The sequence below is a fragment of the Somniosus microcephalus genome, chromosome 22 (genome assembly GCF_052327205.1).
Source record: "Somniosus microcephalus isolate GS21.2 chromosome 22, FLI_Smic_1.0, whole genome shotgun sequence".
NCBI lineage: Eukaryota > Metazoa > Chordata > Chondrichthyes > Squaliformes > Somniosidae > Somniosus > Somniosus microcephalus.
Window position 1 is genome coordinate 18,542,554 of NC_141008.1, and position 22,534 is coordinate 18,565,087.

The window sequence follows — 22,534 nt, forward strand, 5'->3', positions numbered from 1 at the left end:
AACAGTAGTGGTAATGTAGGGGATGGCATCAAACAGGAAATTAGAGATGCATGTAACAAGGGTACTACAGTAATCATGGGTGACTTTAATCTACATATATAGACTGGCCAAACCAAATTAGCAATAATACTGTGGAGGATTAATTCCTGGAGTGTGTACGAGATGGTTTTTTTGGACCAGTACGTTGAGGAGCCAACTAGGGAACAGGCTATCCTAGATTGGGTATTGTGCAATGAGAATGGGTTCATTAATAATCTTGTTGTGCGGGGTCCTTTAGGGAAGAGTGACCATAACATGATCGAATTCATCATAAAGATGGAAAGTGAAGTAGTCCAATCCGAAACTAGGGTCCTAAATCTAAACAAAAGAAACTACGAAGGTATGAGGAGTGAGTTGGCTATGATAGATTGGGGAGCTTTATTAAAAGGCATGACGATGGATAGGCAATGGCTAACATTTAAGTGACGAATGCATGAATTGCAACAGTTATACATTCCTTTCTGGTGCAAAAACACAAAAGGAAAAGTGACCCAACAATGGCTAACAAAAGAAATTAAGGATAATATTAGATCCAAAGAGGAGTCATATAAAGTTGCCAGAAAAGGTAGCATTGGGAGCAGTTTGAAATTCAGCAAAAAAGGACCAAGAGATTGATTAAGATGGGGAAAAATATAGTATGAGAGTAAACTTGCAAGGAACATAAAAGTGGACTGTAAAAGCTTCTACAAGTATGTAAGAAGAAAAAGATTAGTGAAGACAAATGTAGGTCCCTTACAGTCAGAAATGGGAGAATTTATAATTGGGAACAAGGAAATGGCAGAGCAATTAAATAAATACTTTGGTTCAGTCTTCATGGAAGAGAACACAAATAACTTCCCAGAAATGCTAGGGAACCAAGGGTCCAGTGAAAAGGAGGAATTAAAGGAAATTAGTATTAGTAAAAAAATAGTGCTGGAGAAATTAATGGGACTGAAAGCTGATAAATCCCCAGGGCCTGATAATCTGCATCCCAGAGTACTAAAAGAGGTAGCCATGGAAATAGTGGATGCATTGGTTGTCATCTTCCACATTTCTATAGATTATGGAACAGTTCCTGCAGATCGGAGGGTGGAGAATGTAACCCCGCTATTTAAAAAAGGAGGGGGAGAGAAAACAGGGAACTACAGACTGGTTAGCCTAACATCAGTAGTAAGGAAAATGCTACAGTCTATTATAAAGGATGTGATAACAGGACACTTAGAAAATATCAATGGGATTAGACAAAGTCAACATGGATTTATGAAAGGGAAATCATGTTTGACAAACCTACTGGAGTTTTTTGAGGATGTAACTGGTAGAATAGATAAGGGAGAACCAGTGGATGTGGTATATTTGGATTTTCAGAAGGCCTTTGATAAAGTCCCACATGTGAGGTTAGTGTGCAAAATTAAAGCACATGGGATTGGGGGTAATATACTGGCATGGATTGAAAATTGGTTAACACAGGAAACAGAGAGTAGGAATAAATGGGGTTTTTTCAGAGTGGCAGGCAGTGACTAGTGGGGTACCGCAGGGATCAGTGCTTGGGCCCCAGCTATTCACAATATATATCAATGATTTAGATGAGGGAACCAAATGTAATATTTCCAAGTTTGCTGATGACACAAAACTAGCTGGGGTTGTGAGGAGGATGCAAAGAGGCTTCAAGGCGATTTAGACAAGTTGAGTGAGTGAGCATATACATGGCAGATGCAGTATAACGTGGATAAATGTGAAGTTATCCACTTCGGTAGGAAAAACAGAAAGGCATAGTATTATTTAAATTGTGATAGATTGGGAAATGTTGATGTACAAAGGGACCTGGGTGTCCTTGTACATTAGTCACTGAAAGCAAACATGCAGGTGCAGCAAGCAGTTAGGAAGGCAAATGGTATGTTGGCCTTCATTGCAAGAGGATTTGAGTACAGGAGCAAGTATGTCTTACTACAGTTATACAGGGCCTTGGTGAGACCACACCTGGAGTACTGCGTGCAGTTTTGGTCTCCTTACCTAAGAAAGGATATACTTGCCATAGAGGGTGTTCAGCGAAGGTTCACCAGACTGATTCCTGGGATGGCAGGACTGTCGTATGAGGAGAGATTGAGTCGACTAGGCCTGTATTCACTAGAGTTTAGAAGAATGAGAGGGGATCTCATTAAAACGTATAAAATTCTGACAGGGCTAGACAGACTGGATGCAGGGAGGATATTTCCCCTGGCTGGGGGGTCTAGAACAAGGGGTCACAGTCTCGGGATACGGGGTAGGACATTTAGGACTGAGATGAGGAGAAATTTCTTCACTCAGAGGGTGGTGAAACTGTGGAATTCTCTACCACAGAAGGCTGTGGAGGCCAAGTCACTGAATATATTTAAGAAGGAGTTAGATTTCTAGACACAAAAGGCATCAAGGGGTATGGGGAGAGAGCGGGAATATGGTATTGAGATAGAGGATCAGCCATGATCATATTGAATGGCAGAGCAGGCTCGAAGGGCCGAATGGCCTACTCCTGCTCCTATTGTTCTATGTTTCTACTTCCAGGTTCTCAAAACTAAAATAACCTGGAACTTTCCGCAAGTGATGCACTTTTCAGAGTGTCTCTGTCATGTGACATGGGGATGGAAGGACTGTTGTAAGATATAGCAAAAGACTGCTGTGTAGGCATTAACATGACAATCACCCCTTTGAAATGAGTGTACCCAGGGACTTGAGAACAAAACCTAGGCTGACCCTCATGTGCAGTAATGAGGGAGCGCTGCACTGGAGGAGGTGTCATCCTTCAGATGAGACAGGATCAGGAGTAGGCCATTCAGCCCCTCGAGCCTGTTCTACCATTCAATTAGACTATGGCTGATTTGTATCTTAACTCCATTTACCCGCATTGGTTCCACATCCCTTAATACTCTTGCTGAACAAAAATCTATCACTCTCCGTTTTAATTTTTCAATTGATCTAGCCTCAACAGCTGTTTGGGGGAGAGAGTTCCAGATTTCCACTACCCTTTGTGTGAAGAAGAGGTTCCTGATATCACTCCTAACTGGCCTAGCTCTAATTTTAAGGTTATGCCTCCTTGTTCTGGACTCCCCCATCGGATACTCGAGGGAATACAAGCCTAGTCCATGCAACCTTTCCTCATAATTTAACTCTTTTAGCCCCGGTATCTTTCTGGTGAATCTGCGCTGCACCCCTCTAAGGCCAGTATATCCTTCCTGAGGTTCCCAGACTGAATGCAGTACTCCAGGTGCGGTCTAACCAGAGTTTTATATAACTGAAGCATAACTTCCACCCCTTTGTATTCCAGCCCCCTTGAGATGATACTAACATTCCATTGGCCCTTTTCATTATTTTTTGTATCTGTCCGCTAGTTTTTAGTGATTTCAGTACATAGACCCCTAAATCTTTCTGCTCCTCCACAGTTCCTATCTTCTCACCATTTAGAAAATACTATGATCTATCTTTCTTAGGTCTAAAGTGGATGACCTTGCACTTCCCAGATTGAACTCCATCTGCCACAGTTTTGCCACTCATTTATGTCCCTCTGCCACTTTCCACTCCCATCTACACTACTTACTATGAGATGTTAAACTGAGGCCCCGTCCACCCTTTCAGGTACGTGTCAATTCTACTGTTTCAAAAAGCAGGGAAATTCTCCCAGTGTCCTGCCCAATATTTATCACTCAACACCTAAAACAGATTATTTGGTTATTGTCATATTGTTGTTGGTGGGACCTTGCTGTGCGCAAATTGGCTGCTGCGTTTTCTCCATTACAACAGTGCCTACACTTCAAAAGTACTTAACTGGCTGTAAAGCACTTTGGAAAGTCCTGAGGTTGTAAAAGGCGCTATAGAAATGTTGGTATTTTTCTTTTTACTTTCACTTTACCTCCTGATCCCTCGTCCCCTTTATTTTCTTCTGAACTATCTCTCATTCACGTATTCTCACTTGCTAGACTTTTACTATCTTTTCTGACCTCAAACTCTTCATCCTCCTATGTTCTCGCCCCAATGAATTCCAAGCTCAGTGTGATGCTGAGCTCTTCTGCTGACTTCGCCTCCTTATCTTCATTGAGCTGGAGGCTTCCCCCACATCCCCCCTCACTCCCTTTCTCCTGTTTCCAGCCTTCCTGATCCCCTAGGACCATTGACGCTTTCTTTCTTCTGATCTTATCTGAGAACTGTCACTGTGATATTATCTCTCCCAGTTTCTCCACTCCCTTTACCAACTCTAATCTATCTCCCTCTGGACTTGCTGCAGTCAGTTCGCTCAGTTCTAACCCCCATATCATCAAACCTGCTGACGAAGGCAGTGCTGCTGTATGGAGGAAAGGATTTCCATTGCACTCCCAGCAAAGCTATGGCGGCAGAGCAAGAACTATTCTGACTGATCTCAAATGAGATAGCATCAAAAGTTCAACTCCCCTCATCTGTTACCAGTGACGATGCATTGTTTGTTATCCATCAACGCAATAGTTTTTTTTTAATCGTTTATGGGATGTGGGCGTCGCTGGCAAGGCCAACATTTATTGCCCATCCCTAATTGCCCTCGAGAAGGTGGTGGTGAGCCACCTTCTTGAACCGCTGCAGTCTGTGTGGTGAAGGTACTCCCACAGTGCTGTTAGGGAGGGAGTTCCAGGATTTTGACCCAGTGACGATGAAGGAACGACGATATACTTCTAAGTCAGGATGGTGTGTGACTTGGAGGGGTACCTGGAGGTGGTGGTGTTTCCATGCACCTGCTGCCCTTGTCCTTCTAGGTGGAAGAGGTCACAGCAACACAGTGAAATGGAGCATTGACTTACAGTCTCCACCAGCTGCCTAACTTCTCACAGCCCCCAAGACAACAGCTGAAAGTGGTAATAAAGATGAAATAGTAAATGTACACAAGCTGTAACATTGTCAGAACAGATAGAAAGAACATTTAAGGCAATTGCCTCAGGATTTGGATGATTTCGAAACCACTTGGGCTTCACTCTCAGTTCATTATAAGATGAGCTCCTTGATTAGATTACAATCCATTATCCTGAAACTGTTAGCCACCCTAGAACGCAATAGAATTCTGAAGCTGGGCCATGCAGTTATGTGGCATACGAGAGAGATGAGAAACCACACTTCAACTCACAGAATATTTAAACTTGCATTTTCTGTTTTCCAATTTTAACCATCAACTCACTCGCATTCTCAATTACACAGAAGACTGAGCACTTCTTTATAACAACGCCGGGAGAACATCTGACGTTGCTAGGTTATAAACTCACTGCCCACTTTCACAGTCACTTTCTGTATATCAGCAGTAAGTGTTGCCCCAAGTGGTCAGGAATTAAGCATATTGTCAAGTAATCCGCTGTGCAAGATGTTTCCCAAAGTCTATCTTTTATACAAATCTCTGAGTGGCCACTTCCAATGAATTAGCAACAACAACTTGCATTTATATAGTGGCTTTAATGTAGAAAGATGTCCCAATGCATTTCATAGGAGCATTAGCAAACAAAATTTGACATCAAGCCACATATTAGGACAGGTGACCAAAAGCTTAGTCAAAGAGGTAGGTTTTAAGGAGCATCTTAAAGAAGGAGAGAGGCGGAGAGGTTTTATTTATGCCCCCTCGTTCTGGACTCGCCCACAACTGGAAGCAGTTTCTCCATATCCAATCTATCAAGCCCCTTTAGAATTTTAAAGATCTCTATCAGGTTTCCTCTTAGTCTTCGCTTTCCAGAGAAAAAGAGCCCCAGTCTGCTCAATCTTTCCTGATAGTTGTATTCTCTCACTTCTGGTAACATCCTTGTAAATCTTTTCTGCACTTTCTCTCATGCTTCAATAGGGTACTCAAAATGTGGTCTAACCAAGGTTCTATATAAATTTATCATTACCTCCCTGCTTTTGTATTCTATTCCTCCAGAAATGAACCCCAGTACTTTGTTTGCATTCTTTCTGGCCTTATCAACTTGTGTTGCTACTTTCAACAATTTATGTATCTGTATTCCCAGATCTCTCTGCTCCTCTATCTCCTTTAGTTTATTACCTTCCAAAGAATAAGAGGCCTCCTTATTCCACCTACCAAAATGAACCAGCTGACATTCACGATAATGAATTTCATTTGCCATTTATCTAACCACTTTGCAAGCCTGTTTATGTCTTCCTGTATGTCGGTGCAGTCTTCTATATTATTAGCTGTACCCACTAATTTGGTATCATCTGAAAATACCATACTTCCAATTTCTGAGTCCAAATTTATGCATATGGTGAACAACTGTTCCCAGCACGATCCCTGTGGAACACCACTTCCCACTTTCTACCAGTACTAGAAACTTCCACACTCTTTTTTCTGTTTTTTGAGCAATATTTCAATCCATTCTGCTACCTGGCCCCTGACTCCATATGTCCTGACCTTTGTCAAGAGTCTCTTATGTGGCATCTTATCAAAGGCCTTCTAAAAGTCCATGTAAACCACATCCACAGCATTGCCCTTGTCTACCCTTTCTGTTAATTCTTCAAAGAATTCAATAGGATTGGTTAAACATGTAGATTCCTTGTAGAAATCCATGTCGACTATTTTTATTATATTCTGTAGCTCTAGATGTTTTGTTACCTGATCTGTTAGCAATGATTCTAGTATCTTTCCTGCCGCTGACATTAAGCTAACTGGTCTATAGTTCCCTGGATTAGGTCTAACTCCCTTTTGTAAGTAACCATAAAAATGAGGTGATTAACTAGGTTCCACTTGAACCCAAAATGCCATTTAGAGGCAATTACATTCGTGTCATTTCAAACCACTAAGAAATACAAGTTGTACTAGGTTTAGTAACAAAAGCAGAACAACTGTTTTACACATGAGAGAAGTGATATTTATGTTTGCAATGCTGTATACCCATATCCCTGGTAATATAGTGATATATAGCAGTAATTATAGAAAGCCACAAGGCCTTGACGGTGCATAGTACCAGGGATAGAAAAGGACAGGAACCTAGTAACCCCTGATTACGAAAGTATTAATTAAGCTGCTACCTGCCTTCAGCAGTAGGCAACTTGCACTGTGATAATAAATGGTAAACCTGACAATCACATGGAGTCCCAAGCAAACTTTTACAATAAATTTTCTTTCTTTATAGTTTTTGCTGAATTGTAATGCTTAGCAAGATAAATGTTTTCCAAATATTCATTATCATACGCAGGCAGAGTCTCTACTGATTGAGAAATGGTTCAGACAGAAGCAATTCAACAATGGTTGGCAGCAACTGCAGAATGAGGGAAAGATAATGATTATAATGACAACGGGATGGGGATACAGAGCAAGGCCCATAAGAATTATTAACTGCTTTTTAATCTTTTCATTTCCTGCCTTTTGTTCTCAGTTCTGTCGAAGGGTTTCGACCTGAAACGTTGACTCTTTTTCTCTCTCCACGGATGTTGCCTGGCCTGCTGAGTTTTTCCAGCATTTTCTGTTGTTATTTCGGATTTCCAGCATCCGCAGTATTTTGCTATCACATAAGAATTACTTGGCTGTACCTAAACTGCAGCGCCTCATATGTGATTCAGGGTTAGCAAACTAACCCGGAATGACCTATACTCATTAATGCAGAGGGACTTAGAATCTTATTCAGTCATTTCCACTGCATTACTAGCAGCTGTTAAAGTGACAGCAGCAGCCACGTATCATGTTACAGGTAGCTGCTGGTGGTTTCATAGACATTAGCCAATCTACTGTGTCAAAATGCAATACAAGTTATAACTGCCTTGTTCAGGGGTTTGCTATGAAATACCATTCCCTCGTACCTAACCTAGCCATGGACTGGGCCCGTTGCTAGGCTAACAAGGATGCTGAGGGCTGTCAACTCTATAGGTCAAGGTGGATACACCTATTTATCAGGAAAGGATTTGATTCAGTAAAATGGTGACTAACACAAAAGCTATACTCACTCACACATATGCTGATTTTCCTCATCTTCACTCCTGGCTCTTTGATCCTGACAGGTGAGGAAATTCAGCTGTAGCTCATAGGTACCAGTGGTCCTAGGTTCAAGACATGGGCACCAGTGATCCTAGGTTCAAGACATGGGCACCTGTGGTCCTAGGTTCAAGACATAGGGACCAGTGACCCTAGATTCAAGACATGGGCACCTGTGGTCCTAGGTTCAAGACATGGGCACCAGTGGTCCTAGGTTCAAGACATGGGCACCAGTGGTCCTAGGTTCAAGACATGGGCACCAGTGATCCTAGGTTCAAGACATAGGCACCAGTGATCCTAGGTTCAAGACATGGGCACCAGTGATCCTAGGTTCAAGACATGGGCACCAGTGGTCCTAGGTTCAAGACATAGGGACCAGTGGTGTCAGGGCGAGGCTGGTTCTGGACCCAAGTGCAGACAGACGAGGCGAGAAGCAGGTATGCAGTCTTAAATAAAAGTGCTTTACTAGAATCACACAGGTAAACAGTTACAAACATAGGAGCTCAAGACAAGCTACCACTAGGCAAACGGCATGTCTAGACTGAGCACAGAGGGAAGAAACCACAGAACTTAAATACAAGCAAAAACAGGTGAAACCAATAAACCTGATAAAAGGCAGTTAAGTAATAAACACAGGAGAAACTAGTAACAATTAGCATAGGGAAAAAACAAGTGAAGGTGCCATCTAGGGGTTACTAAGGGAACTAACCAGCACCCTCACAGGACCCCCTCCCCTAGGAACGGCTCCTGACGTTCCTCCTGGACGATCAGGGTGGCGACGGCAAAAATCCCTGATGAGTTCAGGATCCAAAATGTCCCGGGCCGGAACCCAGGAACACTCTTCAGGACCATAACCCTCCCAGTTGACCAGGTATTGAATGCTCCTCCTAACCGGGCGACTATCAAGGAGGCGACGGACAGTGTAGGCTTGCTGACCGTCAATCATGCGGGGCGGCGGGGGGGGGGGGGGGGAGGTCTGGAAGCAGGAACCAAGGGACTGGTAAGTACCGGCTTGAGGTGAGAGACGTGGAACGTGGGATGTATCTTCATCAACCAAGGAAGGAGGAGCCGGTAGGCCACAGGGTTTACTTTTTCCAAAATCCTAAAAGGTCCGATGAACCGGCGAGCCAACTTGCGGGACTCCACACGGAGTGGAAGATTCTGGGCAGACAGCCAGACCTTCTGTCCGGTCCAGAACCGAGGAGCTGGGCGACGGTGTCGGTCAGCCTGCACTTTCTGCCGAGAAGAAGCGAGCTGCAAGGCGGATCGGACCCTCCTCCAGGTATGGCGGCAGCGTTGGACGAACCCCTGGGCAGCCGGGACTCCTACCTCCCTCTCCTGTTCAGGGAAGAGTGGCGGTTGGAAGCCATATTGACATTCGAAAGGTGAGAGGCCAGTGGAGGAGCTCTGAAGGGTATTGTGCGCGTACTCCGCCCAGACCAGATACTTGCTTCAGGTGGAAGGATTGGAGGACACAAAGCTTCTTAGTACCCTCTCCAGATCTTGGTTGGTTCTCTCAGTCTGGCCGTTAGACTGTGGGTGGAACCCAGAGGAGAGACTGACGGAAGCACCCAGGAGGGAACAAAAAGCCTTCCAGAACCTGGATGAGAACTGGGGACCACGGTCAGAGACGACATCCAGGGGCAAGCCATGGAGGCGGAAGACATGCTGGACAACCAGCTGGGCAGTCTCTCTGGCAGAGGGAAGCTTGACAAGAGGGACGAAGTGAGCAGCCTTGGAAAGGCGATCGACCACAACTAGGATGGTAGTGAATCCCTCAGATGGAGGTAGCCCGGTGATGAAATCCAGGGCGATATGAGACCAGGGACGGCTGGGGATGGGCAAGGGATGCAGGAGACCAAGCGGAGATTCAAAAGTCTCTTAGCTGCCTCCCGTCCACTCACAGGATGTTCAAAGACTTTGCTCATCTCTTTGGCGAAAAGGAGAATGTCCGAGCAGACGAAAGATTGCTGCTCCCAGATAGCGGTAGCCCAGGCGAGAGCTTTTCCCGAGAGTAGTGATATGATGAACGCTACCTTAGAGCGGGGTGATAGGAACATGGAGGGTTGGAGTTCAAAAACTAGGAAGCACTGGGTCAAGAAGCCACAACACCTGCCCGGATGACCATCATAGCGCTCTGGCGTGGGTAGGCGAGGCTCTCGGTGAGTCTGGAGATCGGCGACCGGTGGGGTAGTACCCAAAGGAACTGACTGAGGAGGAACATCTTGAGCAGAAGCCACAGCGGCTGGATGTTGAATGGTTTGAGTCCACGTATTTACCTTGTCCAAAATGCTTTGGAGAAGTTGCTCAAGGCGGCCGAGGAAAGTACCTTGATGGGAGAGAATAGAACGAAATTCCTCCATCACTGCTGGGTCCATACTGGCTCAGTCTTGCTGTCAGGGCGAGGCTGGTTCTGGACCCAAGTGCAGACAGACGAGGCGAGAAGCAGGTATGCAGTCTTAAATAAAAGTACTTTACTAGAATCACACAGCTAAACAGTTACAAACATAGGAGCTCAAGACAAGCTACCACTAGGCAAACGGCTTGTCTAGGCGGAGCACAGAGGGAAGAAACCACATAACTTAAATACAAGCAAAAACAGGTGAAACCAATAAACCTGATAAAAGGCAGTTAAGTAATAAACACAGGAGAAACTAGTAACAATTAGCATAGGGAAAAAACAAGTGAAGGCGCCATCTAGGGGTTACTGAGGGAACTAACCAGCACCCTCACACAGTGGTCCTAGGTACAAGACATAGACACCAGTGGTCCTAGGTTCAAGACATGGGCACCAGTGGTCCTAGGTTCAAGACATAGGGACCAGTGATCCTAGGTTCAAGACATGGGCACCAGTGATCCTAGGTTCAAGACATGGGCACCAGTGGTCCTAGGTTCAAGACATGGGGACCAGTGGTCCTAGGTTCAAGACATGGGCACCAGTGGTTCTAGGTTCAAGACATGGGCACCTGTGGTCCTAGGTTCAAGACATAGGGACCAGTGATCCTAGGTTCAAGACATAGGGACCAGTGATCCTAGGTTCAAGATATAGGGACCAGTGGTCCTAGGTTCAAGACATGGGCGCCAGTGGTCCTAGGTACAAGACATGGGCACCAGTGGTCCTAGGTTCAAGACATAGGGACCAGTGGTCCTAGGTTCAAGATATAGGGACCAGTGGTCCTAGGTACAAGACATGGGCACCAGTGGTCCTAGGTACAAGACATGGGCACCAGTGGTCCTAGGTTCAAGACATAGGGACCAGTGGTCCTAGGTTCAAGATATAGGGACCAGTGGTCCTAGGTTCAAGACATGGGCACCAGTGGTCCTAGGTACAAGATATGGGCACCAGTGGTCCTAGGTTCAAGACATAGGGACCAGTGGTCCTAGGTTCAAGATATAGGGACCAGTGGTCCTAGGTACAAGACATGGGCGCCAGTGGTCCTAGGTTCAAGACATAGGGACCAGTGGTCCTAGGTTCAAGATATAGGGACCAGTGGTCCTAGGTTCAAGACATGGGCACCAGTGGTCCTAGGTACAAGACATGGGCACCAGTGGTCCTAGGTTCAAGACATAGGGACCAGTGGTCCTAGGTTCAAGACATGGGCACCAGTGGTCCTAGGTACAAGACATGGGCACCAGTGGTCCTAGGTTCAAGACATAGGGACCAGTGGTCCTAGGTTCAAGACATGGGCACCAGTGGTCCTAGGTTCAAGACATAGGGACCAGTGGTCCTAGGTACAAGACATGGGCACCAGTGGTCCTAGGTTCAAGACATGGGCACCAGTGGTCCTAGGTTCAAGACATAGGCACCAGTGGTCCTAGGTTCAAGACATGGGCGCCAGTGGTCCTAGGTTCAAGACATGGGCGCCAGTGGTCCTAGGTTCAAGACATAGGGACCAGTGGTCCTAGGTTCAAGACATGGGCACCAGTGGTCCTAGGTTCAAGACATAGGGACCAGTGGTCCTAGGTTCAAGACATAGGGACCAGTGGTCCTAGGTTCAAGACATAGGCACCAGTGGTCCTAGGTTCAAGACATAGGGACCAGTGGTCCTAGGTACAAGACATAGGGACCAGTGGTCCTAGGTTCAAGACATGGGCACCAGTGGTCCTAGGTTCAAGATATAGGGACCAGTGGTCCTAGGTTCAAGACATGGGCGCCAGTGGTCCTAGGTTCAAGACATGGGCGCCAGTGGTCTTAGGTTCAAGATATAGGGACCAGTGGTCCTAGGTTCAAGACATGGGCACCAGTGGTCCTAGGTTCAAGATATAGGGACCAGTGGTCCTAGGTTCAAGACATGGGCACCAGTGGTCCTAGGTTCAAGATATAGGGACCAGTGGTCCTAGGTTCAAGATATAGGGACCAGTGGTCCTAGGTTCAAGACATAGGGACCAGTGGTCCTAGGTTCAAGACATGGGCACCAGTGGTCCTAGGTTCAAGACATGGGCACCAGTGGTCCTAGGTTCAAGACATGGGCACCAGTGGTCCTAGGTTCAAGATATAGGGACCAGTGGCCCTAGGTTCAAGAAATAGGGACCAGTGACCCTAGGTTCAAGACATAGGGACCAGTGACCCTAGGTTCAAGACATAGGGACCAGTGGTCCTAGGTTCAAGACATGGGCGCCAGTGGTCCTAGGTTCAAGACATGGGCGCCAGTGGTCCTAGGTTCAAGACATGGGCACCAGTGGTCCTAGGTTCAAGATATAAGGACCAGTGACCCTAGGTTCAAGACATGGGCACCAGTGGTCCTAGGTTCAAGACATGCCTGCGAACTCCCCCAGTGAGTCCCATGAATTTAATTGAAGCAAAATATGATCAGTGCATTGATTATCATGCTCTATCACAACCAGAAACAGATAGCATTGATTCATTCAAATGCAAGTTAGATAGATTTCTTGCAAAAAATAATATTTTAGGATACAGTATATGAGTAAATTGAAACATGACATGTGGTAGCACGCTTGGGAGGAAAAAGGTGACTTTGAACCTATAGTTCCCAAAGCTCTCCACCACTGGGGTTTCCCTGGCCTCATGTATGGGTCTGTTTTAGATTAGTTTACGGACACTGATTGCTATGAATAGTCAACAACTCCACTGGGATGGATATTGTGGTAGAAATAATAGTGAGGCTCACCATTATTTCTGTGGAAATCAGACAGCAACTTCCAGCGACCGCACATGAGTCGTTAACGTGGAGATCAGAATGTTGATGTCCAGGATGAGCTGCTCCTCCTAACGCTGCACGAATAGGGCATCTCACCGTCTGACTCACCATTCAAATACATTGACCGGCAAGAAGTTGCTGTACTTACCTCATAGATACCAACTAAACTCACCAGAAAACGTTAGGGTTTGTCCATTCCAGTGTAAGTACCATTATAATGGCGTGATAAGTCTTAATTACTGCCAAACACCCACTCTGGTACTGAAAATTAACTTTTACAAGTGTGGAGTTTCATTTCTTCAGATTTTAATTGTTGGAGATTTTTTAAATTTTTTTTAAATGTAAGTAAAATATATAGGGCTAAAAATTCAGTTGGGCGCCGTTTGGGGCGCCAAACTCGCCTGGGCGCCGGAATTACCGCTGCGAGCGGAGCCACTTGCGCCATCCGGATATTCAGTTTCTGTGCCCCAAATGGAAGCGGGCCGCTACTCAAGGCTTCCCGCGCCCCGCTTGGGGCGCTGAAACTGAATATCGGCGCGCTAAGGGCCGCAGCGCCACACGCTGCGGCACGGCACGCTGCGGTACTGCAGACCTTCCTCCCACTGTTAAGGGGGAGGGGCCTGCAACAGCACGAGCCCCGCTCGCGAGTGCCGGCAAATGAGCCCGGCACCAAGGAGAAGTGCCGGGCTCTCGGGAAACAGCTGGCAATGCCGCGGGGGGGGGTTTAGGAGGCCGGGGACAGAGGTGCTGGCAGGCGGGCGCCAAAAAAGCGGCCGCCCGCACCTCCACCTTAACTAGCACCACTACCGCCACAGGTAGGCCCCTGTGAACCGGTTGCTATTTGCGACCGTCGCTAAAGAGTCGGGCGTGACCAAATATGGTCATCGGGGCGGGAGCGGGGCGCTGCGCACACCGATGACGTCATCAGTGGTGGCGCAGTGCTGCAGGCTAACGCCGCCATTAGCGCCCCGCTAAATATCGCGGTAGGTGTGGCCAGTGGTGCTAAAGCCACTGAGTGCCCTCTTTGGGCGCAAACTGGTGGCGCAGCCCACTGAATTTCTAGGCCATATTATTTTACTTTTACTTTCTGTCTCTTTTATCTCTCTCTCTTAATCCAAGCTTTGTTTCCCTCTCTTTATTTTGCTTTCTGTACCTGACACTTCCTGGTTGAGACTCTGCGCTGTTCATTAGCTATTCTTCAATCTGATTGGTTGAGGAGATACACAGTTGCTTGCTCTGTTGACACAGGTCCCAGGTGCCCTGTAGAGGGCGCCGCGCTGTTTGACCAGGAACCTCCAGTGTGGGCAAGTACATGGCGCCCAATATCGTTGTATCGTGCAACTTCCAGGATGGTATAAGGTGAACTAGATGGGCCTTGGTCTTTTTTCATCTAGCAATTCCTATGTTCCTATGGACTGATACCCATTAGGAACTGGGTTGAGACTACATCAAACTCATTTCAAGTAAAACCCTTACAGCCAATTGAGAGAAGAGGCTTTCATCCCATCAGTCTGGGTTGGATTCAAACCTCTTCTAATCTCCAAGCAGAAAGTGATTTCCCATTATCCACTGTTGAATGCTCAGTAGGATTTTTATACCTAATTACTTTTCTGTACAACATTAAAATAGTGAAATTAATGTTGGCGGCATTACTGCCTGGATGCACAATGCATTGTGTGATATTCCTCTGTATTATTTTCTTTATAGGTTTTAATGTTTTCTGTTATATTTATAATGAACTGCACGACAGTGGAACGAATGGTGATACATACATTTGCAAGTTATCTTATTATGCTTGGAGACTGTAGAAATTCCAAATAAAGCAGAACGTTTCTTTTCTGCTGCAGTATTTTGCTTTCAAGATTCATCCGTACTTAAGAGCTGCAAAATATTATCAACATTTCCATCAACCTATGGCAGCTATCTTGGATTTGGCACAATGTAAAATACAGTGAAGACTTTCTAAAACAGTTTGAAATTCTTTCTGTAGTAATCCCCTTATTACTGTGCATCACAATCCAGCTGGAATTGTATGTCATTTAACGAAAGATCGAACCTGTATTTCTATTGCACCTATCACATCCTCAGCACGTCCCAAATGCTTCACAGCATTTTAAAATGTAGTCACTGTTGTAATGTAGGGAAGATTTAATTCCATTGAAAATAAGGCTCAGGTCACCAGACATGATTCAGTCACTAGGTTTAGAAATCATGCTTAGAAAATTATATATTTCGGTTTGTTTCCTAAATTCATGGAAAATGAAAAGGCCATTCAGCCCGTCAAGCGTGCTCCTGCACTGCCCGTGTGCAGTCTGCTTCATCATGGATTCCACCAGATGCAATTAATCTTCTGAGGAAGGTTTTTTTTTAAATTCTCAAAGGCAAATCAAGCAAAACGCCTGAATACTGTACTATCTAACGTCCGTCTACATCATGTATCCTAGGCCATTTGCCTTTGATATGATAGTGTCCTCTTGGCCTTTTTTCATTACCTTTCCTCATGTGAAGGGCTTGACATAGTTTACATAAGCAGGCCATGTCTCTTACAAACTGAAATCTTTATCATTTCGTCCCTGTTTACACAGCCCAGATATGATCACTGTAAATTGCTTACTGGACAACACCTAGGATGCCCACCCACTACATCGCCTGTCGCTTCCGCTGATGGGAAATATTGCACTCTTAGAACACTTTGCACAGATTTGTTTACAAATAAGAAAAGAAAAAGAAAGAACTTGCATTTCTATAGCACCTTTCACGACCTCAGGACATCCCAAAGCACTTTACAGCACGGTGGCATAGTGGTTAGCACTGTTGCCTCACAGTGCCAGGGACCCGGGTTCGAATCTGGCCTCGGGCGACTGTCTGTGTGGAGTTTGCACATTCTCCCCGTGTTTGCGTGGGTTTTCTCCGGGTGCTCCGGTTTCCTCCCACAGTCCAAAGATGTGCGGGTTAGGTTGATTGGCTATGATAAATTGACCCTTAGTGTTAGGGGGGTTACAGGGATAGGGTGGGATATGTGTTGGTGTAGGGGTTACGGTGATCGGGTGGGATATGTGTCGGTGCAGGCTCGATGGGCTGAAATGGCCTCTGTCTGCACTGTGGGGTTTCTGTGATTCTGTGATTCTGTGAAGTACTTTTATTGAAATGTAGGAAACGCTACAGCCAATTTTGTGCACAGCAAGCTCCCATAAACAGCGACAAGACAAATGACCAGACAATCTGCTTTAGTGATGTTGATTGAGGGATAAATATTGGCCTAGACACCGGGGAGAACTCCCCTGCTCTTCTTTGAAAAAGTGCCCTGGGATCTTTTACGTCCATCTGAGAGAGCAGACGGGGCCTCAGTTTAACATCTCATCCAAAAGGCAACACCTCTGACAGTGCAATGAATTAGTTAAGAAAAAAAGGTAAGATTATATACAGCACAATTAGCAATTTACCTTATGTACAATTATTTAATTGTGTTAACTATTTAAAAGAGTCCGTTGTTCTTCCAGTTCCTCTCAGGAAATTCCTGTAGAGGTGCGTCTCCATCCGTAATACATAATGAACATAAAGTGGAGAGCACTGGGTAATTCATGTTATAAGGATATTTCACCCCCCTGAAGTTCAAGTAATGGCCCCGAACAGTTCTCTTTTCTCACCTGACAGCCTGCTTAATCTAACGCCTTACAGTAATCGGAATCTACATTTGCATTTGCCCATCACTCAAAGGAACGCAAGTAACAGACCCATTAGATCAAAGAGATTTTCTGTGTTTGAAACAAAGTGCTTCCAAAGAGCTATTTCACTTTCCAAGAAAAGGCTTTTAGTCAATTTTAAACTGCATTACCACCACTTTAAAATAGTTTACACGATGTACATGTCTAAAGAACAGCAATTCATTTTTTGTCATACCAGCACCTCAGATGCTACTCACCAAGCACTTATCCTCATCATCCTCAATCCCAGCCAAGTATCTCCAATATTTCACTGACTTGATTTAACAAACGCTTTGAAGTTTCTGCACTTTTGTGACCTGCTGACTAATTTGTGACTAATTGTCACATTGTCCGCATGCCCGACACGAGACTCCCAAAACAAGCACTCTACTCGGAGCTCCGGCACGGCAGGAGAGCCCCAGGTGGGCAGAGGAAACGCTTCAAGGACACCCTCAAAGCCTCCTTGAAAATGTGTAACATCCCCACCGACACCTGGGAATCCCTGGCCCAAGACCGCACAAAGTGGAGGAGAAGCATCCGGGAAGGCGCCGAACACCTCGAGACTCTTCGCCGGGAGCAAGCGGAAGCCAAGCGCAGGCAGCGCAAGGAGCGCACGCCAACCCAAGCACCCCACCCACCCGCCCCTTCAACCACCGTCTGCCCCACCTGTGACAGAGACTGTAGGTCCCACATTGGATTCATCAGTCACCTGAGAACTCATTTTTAATGTGGAAGCAAGTCATCCTCGGTTCCGAGGAACTGCCTAAGAAGAAGAAGAATTGGAGTGCTGATCCATGGCAAAATGGCAGCTCCACGACCTCATTGGTACATGTTCTGTGAAACCACTATGGTCTCCACACATCAAGTCTTACTTTACTGGGGTGGGGGTGGGGGGAGGGGATCAGGATTGAGTGAAGTTAATCCACTAATTCTCTTTCTTACTTCATTGACACCTCATTACAGAACGAATAATGACATGTCATTAATATTGGAAAGCCTGAGTAAATTCTGCCATTTTTATTATCAGTGCCCACACTGAAGGTTTTGAAGGATCACAGTTATCTCATTCCAGCACATTGCTGTTTAAACAAGCTGCATCTGCATTTCAAAGGGCATACGTTACTCCAGTAAAGGTGCTTTGACACCCTGTAGCAGAAATACTCCCTGCCAGCAATCGCTAATGGCAACTCGGCAGCGGTGTAAAACAATTACCTCTGCTAATACTCAACGTTCAATCACAGTACAGGCGCGCTCGTCTCCAGAATGATTAGTCATGGGGCCGTTCCTCAGCAGCAACATATGCCAAGGCTGGCAATACATTGACTGTGAAATGTCCAACTCTTGCTGAACCTCACTGTTCGCAACCTTGATGTCATATTTGACCTTGAAATGAGCTTCCGACCACATATCCGCAGCAAATGTTTTGTCTTAAAACACTCCTGTGCAGCGCCTTGGGATGTTTTACTATGTTAAAGGCACTATATAAATACAAGTTGTTGTTGTTGTTGCAAGTTGGCAGTACGTGCGGAGAGTTTGGATTCACTGTATAGGATAGTCAACCCTCCCGGATTGAAAGATTAATCTCCCTGCTGCGAGCCAACCCAGGAGTAAAATTATAAGGGTGTTAAAAAAAAGGTTTTTTTTTCCATTTTCCTTGGACACGTTTGTTTATGAGTTATAAAAATATTGAAGAAGGGAAAACAGCCTATATTTGGCTGATAGTTAAGAACCATCCAATCAGGTAATGAAGATTCTGCTCGCTTTCCAATTGGCTGTGGGAAGGCGGTGCAGCATGCTGAGCGACCAATAGCGGGAGTGTGGGGGCGGGGCAGGGTGGGTGGAGGTGAGAGGTCATGTGTTGATACCTCATATCTGGGATTAAAAGCAGGGCAGAAATGTACTCAAGATTTCAGATGACAAAATAAACTGTGTGAGTTTCAAGTTCACAGTTTAAAACCCCAATATTAAATTATTATCTTGAAATTGTGCCAATATCTGTTATTGTAAAATAGACATGCTGAATATAAAGTGCTGAATCTGTCATGTAAGAAATCACTGTAATTTCTTTACAACCCGTTATATTAAAGGTATCAAGGCAGCTAGCAATGCCTCTCAATAGATAGGTAGTCCGTGTGGAAATAAATTCTTCCTCTTGTCCAGGACTTGCTTGAGCATTGCTGGTAGCTCTTGGAAATGCCTTAAACACAGTGGGAAAAGTGACTTTATCAAAGGTAGAATTACTTAGTAATCCATGCATGGTAATTCAACTGGCCATCCAGTGGGCAGCATGTTAGGAGCCTGAAACAGCGCTCAGCAAATGGATACACTTGAAGAAGCTGGAAGTTTCCTGCTTAAAGGCACGAGTGAACTCTGAGGAGTGTGATGGCATAACAAAGAGTGAGAGACAGAAAACATTTGTTTCTCCACCCCACGACTGGAAGCTCTCTTATAGAACTCTGCAGCCCTCCACTACCCAGGTGAGAGCCCTAGATAGTTGAGGATGGGCAGTTGGACAAGGGATCACAACCAAAACCATTTCCGCACCCATACACTTCCCAGCAGGAACCACTGAATAGTGATCGTGAGTGGGAAATTGGCCAATTTCCACCCCCCCCTCCCTAGCCTGGGGGCAATGAGGCCACTTGTAGCATCCCTATCAACGGCCCAACTGACCTCAGCTGTCTCAGCACAGACTGAACCTGAGATCAGCAGACCTCAAGAACATTGATACCTTCAGATCACAGACAAATATTGGCCCGGATTTTGCGGTCAACGGTGAAGGAACGGCGCTTGCCGTTAACCTCGCTGACAGCTGCCCACAAAGTTTTCATGGACTTTTGAGTACAGACTTGCTCAAATCTGGTATCTGATCCAGAGCAGTGCTCTCTACAGGGCATCTGTGAGCAGGACAAGAAACAGCGAGGCTCTTCAACCAATCAGATTGAAGAATCCTCACTGAGCCATGCAGAGTCTAAACCAGGAAGTATAAAGCAGGAATTATAAATTAGATATAAATCATGTACAGAAAGTAGAATAAAGATTGGGAAAGACAGATAGGATTAGGAGAGAGAGGTAAAAGAGACAGACAGAAAAAGTAAAACATTTAAAAATTTTTAAATCTCCAACACTAATTAACTTCTGAAAGAATGAGACTCCACATAAAATTTAATTTTCAAGGTTAGAGAGGTTGTTTGGCAGTAATTATCAAGTATCACGCCGTTAAGAATTCATTTACTGGTGAATGCACCAGCCCTAACTTTTTATGGTATCTTTAGTGGGGAGCTAGTGGGCAAGTACCCCAACCTCATTCCACTGCATTTTCTTTCAATGCCGAGTCTATCGGCAAGGACTGTTACAGCGCACCCTGTGGAGGAGTGGGGTATCTCTGACAGCAACTTCCGAATTTCTGCGTTCAAACGCGCGTGTGTGGACGCCGGAAGTTGCTGTCCGATTTTCTCCGTAATTACGACGAGCACTAATAGCCTCACCATTATTCTCTGTGCAAAATCCGGGCCAATGAATCTAACATATGGCAGAGATTGTGTTTCCTATTAATTGATGTAAAATGTAGCTTTTTATTAATGCAAGGAGCATTTATCACCCATCATTGACAGAAGACATTTATTACAATACGGACTCACTCCTCACAACTGCAGTAGTCTGTCCAGGAAACGTCCATCAAGTTGCATCTTCAAAACTGAATTAATCAATGGGCAAGTTCAAACTGTTTGCTCACCATTCAAACCATCCGACAAACTGAGAAGTAATAAGTTAAGCACAAATAATGCCTAAGTGGGAAGACCAGTGAGTTAACATTTAATATGGACAAGTGTGTGAAGTACTGCACATTGGAAAAAAAATAGGTGATTTATGTACTCCAGGTCGGTGAAATAGCTACGGGTGACACTGAAAGAGATCTAAGGGTTTCAATATGTTCAACAAATCAATAAAGTAAATAAAATGTTGAGCTACATAGCCAAAACCATGGAGTGAAAGTCATGATCAAACGGTATAGTTCTCTGGTCAGACCACACCCTGAATACTGTGTCCAGTTCTGGTCACTGATGCAGAAGCAAGACAGTCAAGCATTGGAAGCAGTTTAGAGGAGCCCTGAGGTTGATCCATAGTGTTAGAAATCTGAGATATGACGAAAGACTTTCTACATTAAAGGTGTTATATAAATGCAAGTTGTTATTATTATGATAAAGGCACCTAAGGTTAGAACAGTTAGAAAAGGTATATCTGGAAAATTGCGCAAGTAAGACTAGAGTAGCAATGGGCAAATTTAGGACTGATGGGAATTTCTTCACACCGGGAGTCATTTTGACTTTAGATGATAGTGTAATTTATGTGATATCGGCTTGGTCACCCGGCGAACATCTCTCCTGATATTCATTTCTATTGAAGTCCATGAAATCGGGAGAGGTGCCTAACGGGTGGTTGAGTCGAAATCGCACGTTTTACACTATTGTCTAAAGTCAAAATGACTCCCAAAGAGTGATCAATACATGAAACAGACTTCCAGGTATGGAAGTGGAGATGAAATCCCTGGAATCGTTTCAGACACCAATTGGATTCTGCAAAAGAGGGGACTTTAGGGTCTTTCTGGATGAACTAAGATGGGCCGAATGGCCTTCCTCATCTTGCGATCATCCAAACTCTTCTTCCCTTTATCCAGTGTTGAAATCAAACCTCCTACACCAACTCAATCTCTTTCAGCACCAGAACACTGGAACTGCTGATCTTCCTCCGTCTTCCCCTGCTCCTAAAATCTGCAGGCTTCTAAAACCTAGACTCGGCATCACACAACTCCTATCTCTTGATTTGTTCTGCCTGTCCTCTTTTTTTTTTCATCCTTGGTGGTATTCTGCACTCTGAGCCTCCGTTTTTCATTTAGGTTTCTCAACTAAAAAATCCTGACACCAGTTCAATTAACTGATATTATTAATATGTACTATATCTGTCTTTGCTGTCAACCCTTTTATTTTAGTACAATTTAATTCAATATTAATAAGGTTTAAGTTTACCTTTGCTTAAATGTCATGAATTCCTGAAGTAAAATATTCAGGAGCTGGGGTCATTGCGGCAGCTTTCTTATCAGCTCAGGTGCCGTGACTCAATTTGCAAATTCCAGAGTCTCCCGCAATAATCCGTGGAGCTGGAGACCTTGGGTCCCTCGCTGAACTTTCCAGCGTATTGTACTGATGAACCAATGGCCCCACAATGTCCTTTTGGACTTTGCTCAGCATTGACATTTAGTTTTGATGCAAGTGCCAGGTGACAGGTTTGGGTCTGAGCTTTGGCCTGTGTGTCACAGTAGAGGACATTTATTCAATTCAATTCAATTTTATTTGCCCTATGTAACCAGTACAATGGAATGCTTACTCCCCGTAGGGACACGCCAGCTATTCTTACAGCGCCGTGTTCAGAAAGTCAGTTCAATGGCATCCAGTGGCAGTGGGAGCACCATGTCCCTCAGCCGCTCCGTCCTCCTCGTCACCGCGGCCTCCTCCTCACTGTTGCCGGCTCGGCTCCACGTGTGGTGGCCTGCTTCTCCCGCTCACCAGACCAGCTAAGACCTGGTGCTCCTGGATATTCAGACATGCGATACCCACAATTTTGCAGCGTTTGGTCAGAAAACAGTGGTCACTAGATCCCCGAATTTCCGGTATGTGCTCTTGATGGGCGAGGGTCCCCGCAGGGAGCACAAAGTT